Genomic DNA, 18,860 nt, shown 5'->3' with positions numbered 1-18,860 from the left:
ACTGGGGAACAATTAAAAATCTTTACCAAAAATATTTACAAAAACTCAAAATATGTTATACTTACAGGGTAGCTATCATAGTTATACCCTATGCTTGGATATGCCACAAATGTATGCTGAAATAAAGAATGGGGATTTATATCACAAAAATGGTGTAAATAGAAATTGACCTAATTTGTCCAGTGCTGATCTTGTAACAGCAGCGAGTAGTTTTGAACTTGATGTGGATCTTTTTGCAAGGTTTGTAAAGGTTTGTAGCTCAGGTTGATGTGGATCCTCATAGGATTTCTCTCCCACCTACAGCCACAGTGGATTTAACTTTGTAATGTGTTAGGTGGCAGCTTGCTTCCTGTTGTGAAAAGAGGCTGTCATTCAACTGCAAATCAAGTATCCTTTAGTCTATGACTGGAACTTGAGTAAGATTGTCAGTGGTACTCTGCACATTTGAGAGGGGTACAATTAACAATCTACTGCGGGGCAGCCTCAACATTTCCTGTTGGGTTTGGAGAGCATTGGCAATTTGCTTTCAAATTTCTCTGAATTCGACAATAGTGTTGCAGGATTGAAAAATCTCAAAACTTGCAATGTTGTTCAGAAGAGATTATAAATTTTGGCCCAGCAATTACAGATCAGTCAGTTTAACTGTGGTGCTGGGAAATCTTTACAAAACGATTATTCAGGCTAACATTAATTCAGAAGGACCAGCACGAATTTGTTCAGGAAAATCAAGTCTCAATAAGTTGCATGAGTATTTTGATGAGATAACAGAGAGGGTTGATGTGGGTAGTGCTATCAACGTGCCATACATGGACTTCGAAAAGACATCTGATACTGTGCCACACTTGTGAAGGTAGATACAGGTCATGGAATAAAAAGGGCAATAGCAACATGGATGCAAGATTTGTTGAGGGATTGGAAACAGAAAGAAATAGTTAATGGGTGTTTGTTGGGCTGGAGGCTTGTTGTGGAGTTCTTTATGGTTCAGTATTAGAACCTAGCTTTTCCGGAGATTTATACATATAATCTAGACACCTCTCCACCTGTACCAAATGTAATAGCTGGACTACCCATTTTCATCTACCATAATGCCTACCTGTCTCCCCTTCCAGGAGGAAAACAATCCAGATTAGAACAGAAAGAATCAGTACATGCATCATTCCGCTCCTCACCCCTTATATGGCGAGGATCCTGACTCTGACCATCCTAAGCAGAGCACTGAGCTGGTACTGGAGTCTACCCCTGACTCCCTGTGCCAGGACATCCTGAGCAAAAACTGTTCTCTTGATTTGAATGAGGACTGCTGCCAACTACAACAAGCTTCTTGGCTTCGTGTCTGCGCTAACTGGTTTAACACCTTCACAAGTGGTGTACTGTTATCCCTATCCATGAGTATCTTAAAACTCACGGTATTATGGTCACTACTCCCAAAATGCTCCCCCACTGAAACTTCACTTACTTGACCAGGCTCATTTCCCAAAACCAGGTCCAGTATAACCTATTGGTGACTGATTTCTAACATGAGGATTGTTTAAGGCAAGCAGTGAGTTGAATCCCCCAGGAACCTGCTCTGATTTCCTCATTGAGTTTTCCCAACATCATGTTTGTTTTGGTGAGGTTGGTAAGACAGGAGGCTGAATATTACTGAGGTACTAACAAGGGGTTTAAAAACCATTAATCCCTGTCACATGGTATCTCTGTGAGAATCTTGACTATGCTGCTAATTAAAAACATTAAAATTTAAGTGAGATGGTTTTGTCATTGGAGATGGGCCTCGCTGCATTTGTCACTCAATTTTGCCACACATATCACCAAAGGCCACATTGCACAGACCATAAGATTCCACCCAGTATCTTTCTGCATGATGACCTTGTTCCTTGATTCCTTCAATATCTAATATTCATTGCTGTTTCTTAGATATATTCGGTGACTCTAAATCAACAACAATCTGCGGTGGGTAATTCCAAAGATTTTGTTTGAAGAAATTTCTCTTCATTCAGTCCTAAAGGGCCCACACCCCTATTTCAGACTCCTTAACCAGCAAAACCTTCCTTCCAGCATCAATCCCATCAAACCCACAGGGATTTACAGCTTACAACATAATTTATGGACTAACTCAAGAAAGAGCCTGAAAGTTTTACATAATATTGCTTTCCACTGCCAACATTTCAACTCTCATTCATCTTTCCTGGTTAAATGAAAGCAAGTCTCATTTATACATTGTTGACTTTTCATGTTGAAACAATTCAGAGGCAACAAGATCCTTTCGTTCAATTCTTCTGTAGTGCGAGAGTGCATTTGTTCTTTTGACTTGGGTTATAAATGAGCAGTAGAGGAAATCTCCCATAATGAAACGTCTGACTTAAATGGTGTAAAGTATGCTTGTGATCCAGCTGATAGCTTGAAAAGCATAACAGGAAATGCTTTGTGTGACCGAAAGAGTTGGATAATCATATTCCCGGAGACTTCAATCTTCAGTACACTGACACCATATTTTTCTAAACTATTTTGCTTTGACATATTTTTAATTCCTAAATTATTAATAAAAACAAGTCTGAAACTGAGTAACTTGGACACACTCTTAAAGGAGCCTTCAAATAAAGATGTTGGTTTAAACTCCTTTATGAGAGAAAAAAAAATTGGACCTGAGTCATGTACATTGTATAAAATTCTACAGTGTGGAAGCAGGCTGTCTGGCCAATCAGGTCCACACCAACCCTCTGAAAAGCATCCCACTAGGCCCATCCCTGTATTTGCCATAATTAATTCACTTAACCTGCAATCTCTGGGCAATTTACCATGGCCAATCCACCTAATCTGCACATCTTTGGAATTTAGGAAGAAACCGGAGCACCTGGAGAAAGCCCACACAGACACATAGAGAATGTGCAAACTCTGTACAGTCACCCAAGGGTGGAATTGAACCCTGGTCCCTGGTGCTATGAAGCAGCAGTACTAATCACTGAGCCACCCAGCCATTCCTATACGGCACCCAGCCAGCTGAGTTAACTAATTCTAATTGGTCATACTTTTCTGAATTGCTTGACAATGCTTTTTGTAATTGCTCTTTTTATAATTGTTATAAAGACTGTCATGTCAAGGAATGCAGCTGTGAATTGATGCTCAAAGATTTTTTTTTTACGAAACAGGCAGAAACCTCTGGCCCACCTGATATTTCAGAAGGGTGGATGGGAGGAAATTAATTGGGCAGGAGTCAGTAACACAGTTTCCTGACAATAAGTTAAAGTTTTTTTATGAAGTCCTTCAAACACTTCAGGTGACCTGATATTTCCAACTTTCAAGTAATTCTGCTGGTGCTTTCCTATCCAGGTGTAATTGCAACCTCCTTGACCTGACTTGTGAGAAGCATTTGAGTCCCTGTAGATCCCAGCATGGTCCGGATCACTTGCCTTTCTGCCCACAGTATTTGACATATGTACACTAAGCTTAAAGCAGCTGCCATATCCTTAGCCCTGCCCTCATCCCTGGAACATCTGGGCAGCAAAGACACCTATGCCAGACTCCTGCTCATTGACTACAGCTCCACCTTCAACACCATTATCCCCTCCAGACTGATCTCAAAACTCTGAGACCTTGGTCTCGGCTCTGCCCTCTTCAATTGGATCCTCAGCTTCCTGTTACACAGACCGCAATCAGTGAAGATAGGTAACTGCACCTCCTCCACAATCACATTGAACACTGAAGCAACCCCCCTCAAAGGATGTGTCCTCAGTCCCCTACTATACTCCCTGTACACCCACAACTGTGATACCAAATTCCAAACAAACGCCATCCACAAGTTTGCTGACAACACTACTGTAGCAGGATAGTTATCTAACAACAGCAAGTCAAAATACAGAAGGGAGATAGATCATACAATGAGAACAACCACTCTCTCAACATTGGGATAACTGAAGAACTGACCATTGACTTCAGAAAGAAAGGAGTAGAACACACCCCCATCTACTTTAATGGAGCTGAGGTGAGAGAGTGGAGAGTGTCAAACTCATCAGGGTGATGATAACCAACAACCTGTCTTGGACTGACCATGTAGATGCCAACAACCTGTCCTGGACTGCCCATGTAGATGCAATGGTCAAGAAGGCACAACAATGCCTTTTCTTCCTCAGGCAGCTCAGGAAATTTGGCAAGTCTATTCGGACCCTCACTACAGGTTCACTTTTGAAAGCATATTGTCCAAGTTCACAACTGAGGCTAAGGAGTGGTTTCAGTTTGGCTTGCTGATCCTGGAAGCAGAGCAGATGCAACCATTGGGGTGGGAGACTGGCAGGTCTGGCTTTTGTCATAAGGAACTACCGACGTTGGTGTGCACAGCCCAGACCATCACAGGAAGCAACCTCCCATCAATAGACTCCACTTACACGACTTGCTGCCATGGAAAGGCTGCCAACATCATCAAAGATCCTTTGCACTCAGTAGTGATCTCTTACAACCTCTTTCATTGGGCAGGAGATACAGATGTCTGAACACACACACACACACACACACACACCAGCAGATTCAGAAACAGCGTCTTCCTAGCTGTTATTAGACTGATGAGTGGATTCTCTAGCCTTAAATAATGCTGATCTTGGTAAAGTCAATCTTGCCTCGCAAGCCCTGTGCAATGTAACCCGTATGCTTCTGTCTAAGTCTTTTTGATCCTTACTTACTATGATATGCCTGTAAACAAATCTTTTCATTGTACTTCGATACATGTGACAATAAATGAATCAATAAAAGATTGTTAATGCATGAGAAGACTTGACCTACCTGTCTACACATTTAGTCTGATAAAAAGACCGTCTACCTATTGAATAAGTTCATGGTGTCAGTGGCTGAAGGGAAAATAGTGATCCAGATAGCAGGAGAACACTTCTGTTCCACAAATATTGAAGAGATATGTGTGACTTACTTTTAACATCTTTCACAGAGGCCTGAACCTCTGTGGTGCCTTAATACGGTGCTGAGGAATTAAGTGTCTGTTCTTCACGGCCAAGGGAGATAGCTTGAGTTGGGAGACTTCTCTACTTGGCAGACCTACATTAGTTTAAAGAGCTCTGTTGTACCCAATTTTCACTTGGGTAGGGTTGGGGCTGGGGAGTAGTTGCAGTTTGGCTTGCTGATCCTGGAAGTAGAGCAGACGCAACCATGGGGATGGGAGACTGCCAGGTCTGGCTTGTTTAGCCTTTCTCACGTTGTTTTAGGCTCTTGTTTTAAAATGTTATGACCTCTAGTCCTCACCCTGCACATCACCTCATACAGCCAGCCTCATGGCCACTCTGAGTCAACTCCCATCTCCCATCCACATTCTTGCTTCCATGCAGCCTTTACAATAGCCTCTCTGTCCTACCAATGTAGTCACCTCATCATCACCATTTGAGCTCCATAGTGACTCCCCTTTATCCTCTATGAGCATACCTTGGGAACTCTGTAAGATAAAAAAAAGCTGAAAACAATATAATACAGTTCACTCATATATCCTCAATAGTGATAACGCTCAATCTTGAAGCCCATTCAAAAGTTTTTAATCCCCTCAAGTATTAAATCCCTTAAAAACATAATCTACTCACATCAAAACAGGTGAATTATTTAATAGTCTCTTCAAACTATGAATCAAACTGTGATCTCATAACCCCAAGTTTATTAATGAAAGATTTTGAAACTCAGCCATGCATTCATAATGACCTCAGCTGTAAGAACAGTCCAAGGCAAATGTCAATAAAGAGTCAGAGTGAAACAGTGGATTAGCTGGTCATGTTTTTAACTTACACCAGTTACCATGTAAATCTAAGTAAAACAAAACTGCAGGTGCTGGAAATCAGAAATGATAAAGAAATTGCTGGAAAAACTCAGCAGGTTTAGCAACATCTGTGGAGAGAGAGGAGAATTAACATTTCAGGTCCGTAAGAGTTCTAAAGGACTATAACTAAGTAAGAAGCTTTACAGTAGTGAGAACTAGGGACCATACCCTGTACTGAGTGGGCTTTCTGATGGTTTCACACTGGATTTGAGACTGTAATAATGATAAAGACTGACTCCTCTAAGAATACAAGTAAGTGTTGGTAAATGCCAGTCTGAGGAATGTTCAGAGTCAGAGTGATGTTTGAGTCTGGGGCTAAATGGAGCAAGAAATGGCAGGGCTTTTTAAATTTTGAAGAATCAAGAGACCACAAGTTCAATATAATGTGGAATTTAAGGTAGCTTGTAATTAGCAATCCACAGTATGTATCTGTTTTTTGTCCCTCCAATTTATTTTTGCAAAAGGATATGCAAAAGACAATCCTGGCTTGCAACAGTATTCCATTCTATTCTTGTGTTTCACATTGCTAGGACTAGGGATTTGTGTGCTGCTGTTTTAATGGAATCTTTAACTGCTGATTTAGTGAAGCTAATAAGAAGGAGAGCTAATCCGAGAGCAGAAGACAATCATTTCAGAGTTGAGGCGAGGAGGGAATACTGAAGCAGGGGAACCAGGTGGATGTTGGATGAGATTATGGAAATCTGGAATTTTTCAAACTGGCAACTCTGCAGGTAACCTTTCATCTCCAATATGTGAAATGGTCATGTGCGTGTGATTGAAACAAGCAATGTAAATTTCTTAATGCCTCACTGAGTTTCAGGGTCTCTTAATTAAACATGGGAGTTCCTGGGCTGCAGGTTTTATATATCCCATGTGGTTTGCCTTTGCCTGTCAAGTACTCACATTAGCAACTTTAAGTAAGCAGTGCCTATTTTTTGCAAAAATGTTAATCCACCAATGTTTAAATTATTTAAGTCAAATGATGAAATTTGAATATTGGATAAACTCTCTTGTCTAGTTGCTGATCATTTCTAAAATATGTTCAAACTTTACACATCTAGCTGCTGAAAGTTATACAAGTTGAATATGTTTTGAAATACTGTTTTCAAAAAATTGAATTTGGACAGCAGATTAATTAGGACCTTATTGTAATGGCATTTGGAATATTTTATAATGTTGCTTTGAAGTTCACAACAATCTGGAGCAGCAAGGTTAGCAGATAATTACTTGTGACATGTTTCATATGCATTCTTCCTCTCTCTAAGAGCTTATCATCAACACTTCTGGCATGCTCTAATAAAGCCAGATGGACATATGTAGACTTGCAGAGAGGGCTGCACTGAGTATCTGCTGCTCCCAGCATCTTGAAGGCATGATACATGTGCAAGGAGATTGGGTGAAATAGTTCCATGCACTGTAGAGCAAAGGATCTATTCAACTATTTCCATAGAATTCTTACAGTGGAAACAGCTCCTTTGGCCCAAGTCCACATCGAACCTCCAAAGAGTAACCAACCCAGACCCATTCCCCTACCCTATCATTCTAAATTTCCCCTGACTAATGCACCTAACCTACACATCCCTGAACACTATGGGCAATTTAGCACAGCTAATTCACCTAAACTGCACATCTTCGGACTGTGGCAGGGAACCCCCACAAATGGGGGGAGAATATGAAAACTCCACGTGGACAGTCAGCCTGAGGCTGGAACCAAACTTAGATCCCTGGCACTGCTAACCACTGAGCCACCGTGTCACCCCGAATTGCCCGCAATTTGATGGCAGCAAAGTAGATTTCATGTTAAATCACCTAGCTAGTGGTAGAGTAACAATTGCAGTTAGTTTAATTGCTTCTTTCATAGCTACAATGGACCCAATCGCCTCCATTGGAGCCGTCATATTTAAACTGACTTCTGCGAAGTTGCTCCAGGAAAATGTATAGGGCTATCAGTAAGATTGGAGTCCAGTGGAAGGATCCACAATTCATTTATGACTACCCTTCCAACATATAATTCTGTTTTGTAGATTAAATGCTTGTGACCCAGTGGTCACAATGTTGGATCTAATGAAAGGAGACAGGGTATGTTGTAGGAATCATTCGATGATGGCAAAGATGAGTTTAAGTTTTCATTTTAAAATTATTGTATATTTTGAAAAAAACTGTTTATAAATGGTTTATTATAACATTTATACTGCAGTGCAACTGGGAATTGATATGGTGATTTTATATTTAAGAATTTCTTTTACTAGGATGGTTTTAGGTACATTAATGTAACAGAGAAAAATACATGAGGAAAATGGGAATACACTGAGAGTGATGACAAAAAGTTTGATCAAAGATAGGTTTTTAGAAGTGTTTTTTCTGGCGGCAAGGGAGATGGAGGGAAATGTGAGTTTAGGAAATTAATACAAGAATGTGAGTCTTTGGTGGATTAATGCAAAGTGACTGATAGTGGGGTGAAGGGATGGGACTGCATATGAAGCCCAGTATAAGTAGAACCAAGACTTTGGGATGGGAAAAATGATAGAATTAAAGAAAACTAAAGATGTGGAGGAGCAGGGTATTGGCTTGATTTGATTATTTTGAGTATTTGAAATTTATGATGTTAGAGAAATGGATCCATTAAGAGTCAAATAGTCAAGAAGGACTTAATGAGAATTAAGTATAGACAACAGAGTTTGAATTACCTGCAGATTATCAAGGTGAAGTATGCAAAGTCAGCCAGACAGGTATAGGTCTAATCATATCTGGAGGTGACAGAGTCAGGGTTCCAACAGTTTGAATCCTGGGGGGAGGTTAGCAATGAAAAAGCTGCCATTCTTAGTGCTGAGTGGGATATTGGGTCCGCAAGGTGGAGTTAGACACAGTGTCATGGTTGCAAACAATCCGGGTCAGAGAAGCTGACCAAGGAGAGGAGTAAAATAATTGAAAGGCTTTATCCGGTTGAATGAAATATGTGAGTGATTATTGTTTTATTTTATGGGCTCTAATTAGGGTGGAGGATCTGACATTTTTGTTTGGCTATTTTACCAGTCAGAAACAGGCAAAATGTTGCAAATACTTAACCATGACAAAAGAGGATAGCTGACTAATGTAAATGATAGGTTTGATGGTCATGCCACAATAAATGGTTGATTTTGGAGTAGTATATCAGATAGTATTGGGATGCCCCAACCCACAATAGCATGGAAGGCTCCGAGGCCTGTTTAATTTTCAGGCAATGATTTTTGGTTTCATATGTGTAGTTTGAACATTAGAATATCCAGAAACATTGAAAATATGACATAATCTATGATTGTACTTTCCTTTTAATTTTGTAGGTTGAATGAGTGGATTAGAAAGTTAAGATCAAAAGATATGCACATGGTACAGTCAAGATGTGTTTGCTGTAATGATATTTTGTGTGGACTTTCTGTTAACTTGTTGTGGATCCTTGACTTAGTTAATAGGCTTCTATTGTCATAGAGATTACTTTCAACATGATTGTCCCAATATTAAGGCATTAAATTCATTTAGGCTGAATACAGTTTTGGGATTAAGATTGACTATCTGCAAATCTGTAGGCCCAGATTTTGTTGTTTTCTCAGTTGTATTGCAGCACTCAATGATTAAGCAACTAACAGCAAGGCACGGTATCAGTCATTTAAATGTGGACTTTAGAAAAGCTTGTTGGACATCTGTTAAATGGTTTCTGTCCTTAATTCGCATTAAAGTTGATTTTGATGCCAAAATGGCACTACCCCTCCACTTCTGTAACCAGGACAGGGTGATAGAAAACAGCTAAGCCAGCTGTTTTGCAATCATCAATCTTTCAGGTTCTGTGAGTTGTGTGCATTTTAGTTATTACAGCTGGGTTTTGAATCCATTACTTAATAAATTGTGGCTATTGGAATGAATGTTCTATTTTACAAGCGCTCTGGAACTGAGCTTCCTACATCAGGCTGTTTAGTGCCTGTTTTCACACTTGCAATGTTTCTGTTTTGTTATAATTACATCTTTAAAACTCTCACTAAAAAAATGGTTCCATTGACTCCCCGTGGTTGGGGTAAAGAGACGTGTTGAATTTGGGAGCACTGACATTAGGCAGGGGAGTATGAGCATATGGTCGAAATCTTAAGCTTGAGCTGCACCTGCTCAGTAAGCGGGAGGCTTTTTAAGAAACGCCTGTGCTCACCAGCCGCTGCTCCCAACTGACCCCCATCTGGGATTCTCCACTGGAATTCACTGGGCATTTAAATACATTTATTGTATTGGGCAGATGATGGGTGTATCATATTTCAACTGTTTGCACTGTATTATATATTCACAGATGATTGATGCCAATACAACACTGGACTGTGGTCTTAGCCATTAGTGTTCAACATTATAGTATACAGCAGAGAAGGATTTAAAAGTTAAAGATCTGAAATACAGATCACTACTTCCATATGTGTTCTCAACCAATACTCTGAAGCTTTGAAAATCATATGTCAATTAATTTTGAGAAGTTTTACACCAGATCCTATTTCCCCATAACTACCTACAATAAATATTCATTTAATGGTTTGGAGTTAAAAAAGTTACAACACCTATTTCTACTTCTACCATTCTGGTTGAATGATACAATCATGAAACTATTGACTAATCACAACAATCAATCTCTATTAAATGATCTCCAGCAGATGTAAAAATGACACAAATAAAATGAATTAACTTGCAGCATTTCACACACTTCATGATTATCTTTACACAATTTTTTTTTCAAATTCTTAAAACACAAGTATAATCTATCTTCTGTATGTGCTTCATATCAGAAAATCCCTCTAAGATTGCATGGAACTTTTCAAAATTGTGGACTTAAATTTGCGTAAACTCTATATATAGAGGTTGAGTGAAATTACAAGTAACGGCAAACTGCTAATTTTATATGTGAGAAATTCGGCATCAGAACAATTCATCATAGAGTCATACAGCTCAGAAGCAGACCCTTCAGTCCAACCAGTCCATGCCAAACATAATCCCAAACTAAACTAGACTGACACGCCTGTTCCTGGCCCATATCCTTCCAAGTTTTCCTATTTATGTTCATATCTAAGTGTCTTTTAAACATTGTAATTGCAACACACTCACCACTTCCTCAGAAAGTTCATTCCAAACGCAAACCACCCTCTGTATAAAACATTTGCCCCTCATGTCTTTTTTAAATCTCGCTCCTCTCTCCTTGAAAATGTGCCCTTCATCTTGAAATCACCTATCCTAGGGAAAAGACACCTCCCATTAACCCTATCTATACCTCTTATGATTTTATAAAAATATACAAGGTCACCCTCAATCTCCTATGCTCCAGTGAAAGAAGTCCCAGCTTATCCAGCCTTTCTTTATAACTCAAACCTTCCTTATCTGGCAACATCCTGGTAAATCTCATCTGAATCCTCTACAGCTTAATAATATACTTCCTTTAACAGGGTAACCAGACTGGATACAATACTCCAGAAGAGGCCACACCAGTGTCCTATAACATCTCAACTGCACTCATCCAACAATTTCAGTTTCAAAATAAAGTAATGTTATTCTGTTGGCCCAATTGAGAACAATTTCCAAGAAATCTCCAATGATTACTTTTATGTAACTTAATTTATTTGTAACAAAAATGGTTATGTTATATTAAACCTCGCACAGTAATTATTGTTTTATATGCTATCAAAGTCAACCAAGTCTAATGAATTCATTGAGTCTTACATCTGGTGATCTTGGAAAATATTCGTACAGAAAATCTGGCATTATTATATTTTGTTTAGGTCCATGTATACTTCTTGATTAATTATTTTATCAAGATACATTTCTGAATACGGCATTCTATTATTTCCCTAAAGAGTAAAATGAAAATATTGCACTCCAGTTTTCCACATGTAAACAACCAAATGCAATAATTTTATTTACTCACTCTTACAGTGTTGGCTGGTCAAGCTTTATCATAAAATTTAGGAGCTTAGGATAATAAAGACAATTATGAGTAATGGCAGGGGACATTGTAGATATCTGCATAGTTGTCTCATGGTGACAGTAACCATGACCTCTGCAATGAAATAGAAATACAGGTGAAGAAAAAGGCAGTATAATTACAACACTGAAAATTGTCAAGAAGACCGAAGCAGGCAAGCAAAGAAAGCAGATACTTTAAGGTGAGCAGAGTAGATGGAGGTAATCATGATCCAAGTATTCCTGAAGAGAGACTTCCTCTCTCTTATGTCTCATTCAGAACCTCCTGTTACTTGGTAAATCAAAGAAGGTTAAACACTGACAACACAGGGCTGTTATTTCCTCATCTGCTAAAACTTCAGCAGAGAAAATTGTTTCGGTCTGTGATGCGAACTATCCTTGAGGAAATTAATCAGGACAATTCAATAAACTCTCCTCAAAGGAGCTCATTATACTTGCTAGGATGCAATTAACAAATCATTGCATTCTGTTGCTATAAGGTTGTTTGAAATTTACTCTAGACAACAAATATTACCGAGTGTCATAATCTATTTTTATAGGTGCATAAAACATAGCACTAATTTCTACAAATCTATTCAATTAAAAGAACTAGATCTTTAAAATGATTTCTAGTTTTGATTATCAGTTAGCTCTCTTAATATTTATTATCATCAGTGATATATTTTTACAATAATTAGATTGCTAATGAATATTTTACATGACAGAAGATGTTTTTAAGTTCGGTGTTGACAGAATTGCAAGAAAACGGGTTAAAAAGAGCAAACTATTCGTGTTGTCTTTGTCAATGAGTACCTAATTTACAAAGAATAGGAATATGATTTAGTTCCATGTGGTGTGCAGAGTGAATCTTCCTCTCCCCAGGTAGCTCATCCCTATAAGCTGCTGGCAGTTACAATTCATCCCTAATTTTAAAGAATGACAGCATAGAATATTTTATGGTAAACTTGAAACTCTGGGGGCTGGCTGTTAACTATTTTAATGATCCTCTGAGTCCTATATGATATGGAACTATTCTGTGTCATTCAGTCATACATGTGGCCAATAGTGGAAGGTGTACAACCATCATTGAAAAGACCGAAAGAGTGAATAGCTCAATGCAACGGTAAAGAGCTGTATTTTACTCAAGGGAATATTGTGAGTGATAAAAACAAAAAGTGCTGTCGAAATGCAGCAGATCTGCTAATATCTGTAGAGAGAGAGAGAAATAGAGTTAATGTTTCAGGTCAACTATTGACCAGATATGTTGGGTGAACCTTAATGCCCTCCATTATGTTGAGTTTGCTGGTGGGGAACACAGCTTCAGGACACATGATGTGGTTTGGACAAACTAGGCAATCAGCCTGTCTGAAACTAATATACATGTTTAGACAGTATTGACATTGCCAGCAAAACTTCCTGCATTAAAACTTAAACTACAGGAACTCTGCACAATCCCATTGCCAGCCACACTGAGAGATTCCACCTGGGCAAGAGAACTGCAGTCCAGGCCAAACAACTTTACCAACAATGTCTTTTACAACCACAGGACTTGCCAAACCACCTTAAAGCCAGTGACATACTTTTTAAAGTATAGTCACTGTTATCATGTGGAAAGTTCAGGGGGCGGCACAGTGGTTAGCACTGCTGCCTCACAGCACCAGGGTCCCAGGTTCAATTCCAGCCTTGGGAGACTGACTGTGTGGAGTTTGCACATTCTCCCCGTGTCTGCGTGGGTTTCCTCCGGGTGCTCCGGTTTCCTCCCACAGTCCAAAGATGTGCAGGTTAGGTGAATTGGCCATGCTAAATTGCCCGTAGTGTTAGGTAAGGGGTAAATGTAGGGGTATGGGTGGGTTGCGCTTCGGTGGGTCAGTGTGGACTTGTTGGGCCGAAGGGCCTGTTTCCACACTAAGTAATCTAATCTAGCAGTGTCAGGATGTGTGGCAGAAAATAAATAAGAAAGAAGAGAAGGAATGTAGGGGGACTTCAATGTGCAGGTAGACTGAAGAAATCAGGTTGATAACCAATCCTAAGAAAATAAATTTGAGGAAATCTACAAGGTGGGGTTCTTTTTGGAGCAGCTTGTGGTAGAGCTCATCAGGGAACAGGCAATTTTGGATTTGATGATGTGTAATGAGGCAGACTTGATTACGGAGCTTAAGGTGAAGGAACATCTGGCGGGCAGTGACCAAAGTATGATAGATTTCACTCTGCTGTGTGAGAGGGAGAAGCTGGAATCAGATGTAATGGTGCTACAATTGTGTAAAGGTAACTATAAAGACATGAGGGAGCTGCTGGCCAGAGTTGATTGAAAGGAAAGACACTGAGTCATAGAGTCATAGAGATGTACAACACAGAAACAGACCCTTTGGTCCAACTCGTCCATGCCGTGCAGATATCCTAAACTAATCTAGTTCCATCTCAGCCATATCCCTCTAAATCCTTCCAATTCAAATACACATTCAGATTCTTTTTAAATGCTGTTATTGTACCAGCCTCCACCACTTTCTCAGGCAGCTCATTCCATACATGCACCACATTCTGCATGAAAAAGTTGCTCCTTAGGTCCCTTTTAAATTTTTCCCTCTCACCTGAAACTATGCCCTCCAATTCTGGACTCCCCCACCCCAGGGAAAAGACCTTATCTATTTATTCTATCCATACCCCTCATGATTTTATAAATCTCAATAAGTTCACCCCATAGTCTCCGACGCTCCAGAGAAAACAGCCCCAGCCTATTCAGCCTCTCCCTATAGCTCAAATCCTCCAACCTTGGCAATCATTTCTGAACCCTTTCATTTTTCACAACATCCTTCTGATAGGAGGTAGACCAGAATTGCACACATTATTCCAAAAGTGGCCTAACCAATATCCTGCTCAGCTGCAACATGACCTTCCAACTCCTATACTCAGTGCTCTGTCCAATAAAGGAAAGCATACCAAATGCCTCCTTCACTATCCTATCTACCTGCGACTCCACTTTCAAGGAACTGTGAACCTGCACTCCAAGGTTTCTTTGTAAAGCAACACTCCCTAAGACCTTACCATTAAGTGTATAAGTCCTGCTCTGACTTGCCTTTCCAAAATGCAACACCTCACATTTATCTAAATTAAACTCCATCTGCCACTCCTCAGCCCATTGGCCCATCTGATCAAGATCCTGTTGTAATCTGAGGTAACCTTCTTTGCTGTCCACTACACCTATAGTTTTGGCGTCATCTGCAAACTTACTAACTATACGCCCAATGTTCATATCCAAATCATGTATATAAATGGACCCAGTGGAGCAGCAATGGCAGGTGTTTCTGGGGTAATTTGAGAGTCATAGCAGAAATTGATCCTAAGGAAGAAGAAGCATACTAAGGGGAGAAAGAGGCAACCACAGCTAACAAGGGATGTCAGAAACAGCATAAAAGCAAAAGAAAATTTTATGCTGTGGTGAAGATTAGTGGGAAGCCCAAAGGATTATGAAGTCTTTACAAACCAGCTGAGGATAACTAAAAAAGCAATAAAGGGGGCATAAAATAAAATGTGAGGGCAAATTAGCTAGAAAAATAGAAGCATGTTGTGAGAGTTTACTTTAGATATATGAAAGGTAAGGGAGAGGCCAGCGTGGACATTGGACCATTGGAAAATGAGGGGGAGAAGTAGTAATGGGGAAAAAAGAAACAGTGGAGGAATGGAACAGAGACTTCATGGTGGAAGATACCAGTAGCATACCAGAACTTCTAGAATGTCGGGGGTGGAGGAGTGGGGTAAGGATGGGTGGGGGGGGGGGGGGGGGGAGGTGGTGGAGGGTAGAGTTGAGTGTAGTGGCTATTACTAAGGAAAAAGAGGTGGGGGGAGATGAAAGGTCTGAAAGTGGATAGATAATTTGGATGAGGTGGTTGACACCCTGAGTCTGAAAGAGATAACTGAGGAGATTGTAAAGGCATTGATGGTGATCTTTCTGGAACCATTAAAGTCAGTGAGGGTTCCAGAGGACTGGAAGATGGCTAATGTAGCATTCCTGTTTAAGAAGAGAGAGAGGCAGAAGATAGGAAATTAACAGCTGCTTAGCCTGGCCTCAGTTGTTGGCAAAATTTTAGAGTCTATTATTAAGGATATGATTGCAGAGTACTTGGAAGTGCATGTTAATATAGGGCAGAATCAGCATGGCTTTATCAAGGCGAGGTCATGTTTGACAAATCTGTCAGAATTCTTTGAGAAAGTAATGAGCAAGTGAGACAACGGAGAACCAATGTGATATATTTGGAAGGCCTTTGGCAACGTGCCGCATAGGAGGTCACTAAATAAGTGAAGAACCCATGATATTAAGGGCAAGGTACATCATGGATGGAGAATTGGCTGACTGATAGAAGGCAGAGAGTGGGATAAAGGAGTCTTTTTCAGGATGGCAGCTGGTGACTAGTGGAGATCCACAGGGGTCAGTGTTGGCACCACAACTATTCACATTATACTTCGATGACAAAGAACTGAAGGTATTGTTGCTAAGTTTGCAGATGATACAAAGATAGATGGAGGAACAAGTATAATTGAGAAAATGGGAATTTAGTGGGCGGCATGGTGGCACAGTGGTTAGCACTGCTGCCTCACAGCGCCTGTAGACCCGGGTTCAATTCCCGACTCAGGCGACTGACTGTGTGGAGTTTGCACGTTCTCCCCGTGTCTGCGTGGGTTTCCTCCGGGTGCTCCGGTTTCCTCCCACAGTCCAAAGATGTGCGGGTCAGGTGAATTGGCCAAGCTAAATTGCCCGTAGTGTTAGGTAAGGGGTAAATGTAGGGGTATGGGTGGGTTGCGCTTCGGCGGGTCGGTGTGGACTTGTTGGGCCGAAGGGCCTGTTTCCACACTGTAAGTCTAATCTAATCTAATCTAATCTAATCTGGACAAGCTGGAGAGTGGGTAAAGAAGTGACAGATGGAATGTAATGTGCTTATGTACTTTGGTAAGAATAGAAGTTTAGACTAATTTCTAAATGAGGAAAGGTTTTGGAAATATGAAACAGAAAGGAATCTCTTCAGGTCAACATGCAGCTTCAGTTGGCAGTTAGGAAGACAACTACAATGTGAAAATTCATTTCAAAAGGGTTAGAATGCAACAGCAAAGATGCATTGCTAAGACTTTAGGTCAGGCTGTATTCAGAATATTGTGAGCAATTTTGAGCTCCCTATCTAAGAAAGGACATGCTGGTGTTGGAGGGGTTCCAGAAGAGGTAGACAGGAATGATCCTTGGAATGAAGCACTTGTCATATGAGGAGTGGTTAATGACTCTGAGTCTCTACCTGATGGAGTTTAAATGGAGTAAAAAGTGAGGGTTGCAGATGCTGGAGATCAGAGCTGAAAATCTGTTGCTGGTTAAAGCACAGCAGGTTAGGCAGCATCCAAGGAACAGGAAATTCGATGTTTCGGGCCAGAGCCCTTCATCAGGAATTCCTGATTCCTGATGAAGGGCTCTGGCCCGAAAAGTCGAATTTCCTGTTCCTTGGATGGAGTTTAAATGGAGGCCTGTGACCAGTGGAGTGCCACAAGGATCAGTGCTGAGCCCTCTATCTTTTGTCATTTACATAAATGATTTGGATGCGAGCATAAGAGGTACAGTTAGTAAGTTTGCAGATGACACCAAACTTGGAGGTGTAGTGGACAGCGAGGAGGGTTGCCTCAGATTACAACAGAATCTGGACCAGATGGGCCAATGGGCTGAGAAGTGGCAGATGGAGTTTAATTCAGATAAATGCGAGGTGCTGCATTTTGGGAAAGCAAATCTTAGCAGGACTTGTACACTTAATGGAAGGTCCTAGGGAGTGTTGCTGAACAAAGAGACCTTGGAGTGCAGGTTCATAGCTCCTTGAAAGTAGAATCACAGGTAGATAGGATAGTAAAGAAGGTGTTTGGTATGCTTTCCTTTATTGGTCAGAGTATAGAGTACAGGAGTTGGGAGGTCATGTTGCAGCTGTACAGAACATTGATTAGGCCACTGTTGGAATATTGTGTGCAATTCTGGTGTCCTTCCTATTGGAAAGATGTTGTAAAACTAGAAAGGGTTCAGAAAAGATTTACAAGGATGCTGCCAGGGTTGGAGGATCTGAGCTACAGGGAGAGGCTGAACAGGCTGGGGCTGTTTTCCCTGGTGCGTCAGAGGCTGACGGGTGACCTTATAGAAGTTTACAAAATTATGAGGGGCATGGATAGGATAAATAGGCAAAGTCTTTTCCCTGGGGTTGGGGAGTCCAGATCTAGAGGGCATAGGTTTAGGGTGAGAAGGGAAAGATATAAAAGAGACCTCAGGGGTAACTTTTTCACACAGAGGGTGGTACATGTATGGAATGAGCTGCCAGAGGATGTGGTGGAGGCTGATACAATTGCAACATTTAAGAGGCATTTAGATGGGCATACGAAGAGAAAAGATTTGGAGGGATATGGGCCGGGTGCTGACAGGTGGGACTAGATTGGGTTGGGATATCTGGTCGGCCCCGACAGGTTGGACCGAAGGGTCAGTTTCCGTGCTGTACATCTCTATGACTCTATAGATGATGATTGAAACTTACATAATACAGAGAAACTTGGATAGAGGGAATGTGGAGAAGATATTTCCGCTTGTGGGTGAAGCCAGGACCCGTGGACACAGCCTCAGAGTGAGTGGATGATCCTTTAGAACTGGGTTGAGGAGGAATTTCTTCAGCTAGTGGATAGTGTATCTGTGGAACTGATTGCCACAGAAGGCTAAGTCATTGAGTGTATTTAAAACAGAGATAGATATATTTTTGATTAGAAAGGGGATCGAGGATTACAGAGAGAAGGCAGGAGAATGGAACTGAGAAACATATCAGCCATAATCGAATGGCAGAGCAGGCTTGATGGGCTGAATGGCCTAATCTTGCTCCTTTATCTTGACATCTTATGGTTTTACATTGGAGAATTACAAATTTGCAGAATTGTAAGTATTATGATAGGGTGTACAGCTGGATGTGGTTGTTAAAGAAAAACAGATGTATATTAAGTCTCCATTCTGAAGTTTCAATATTGGAATGAAAAGAAGGTACAGTGAAATACGTACATAAAACCATGACAGAACACACTGCAATGTTTTTGGGAGTGAGAATGAATC

This window comes from Hemiscyllium ocellatum, chromosome 21, assembly GCF_020745735.1.
Source record: "Hemiscyllium ocellatum isolate sHemOce1 chromosome 21, sHemOce1.pat.X.cur, whole genome shotgun sequence".
NCBI lineage: Eukaryota > Metazoa > Chordata > Chondrichthyes > Orectolobiformes > Hemiscylliidae > Hemiscyllium > Hemiscyllium ocellatum.
This window is presented reverse-complemented; position numbering follows the sequence as displayed.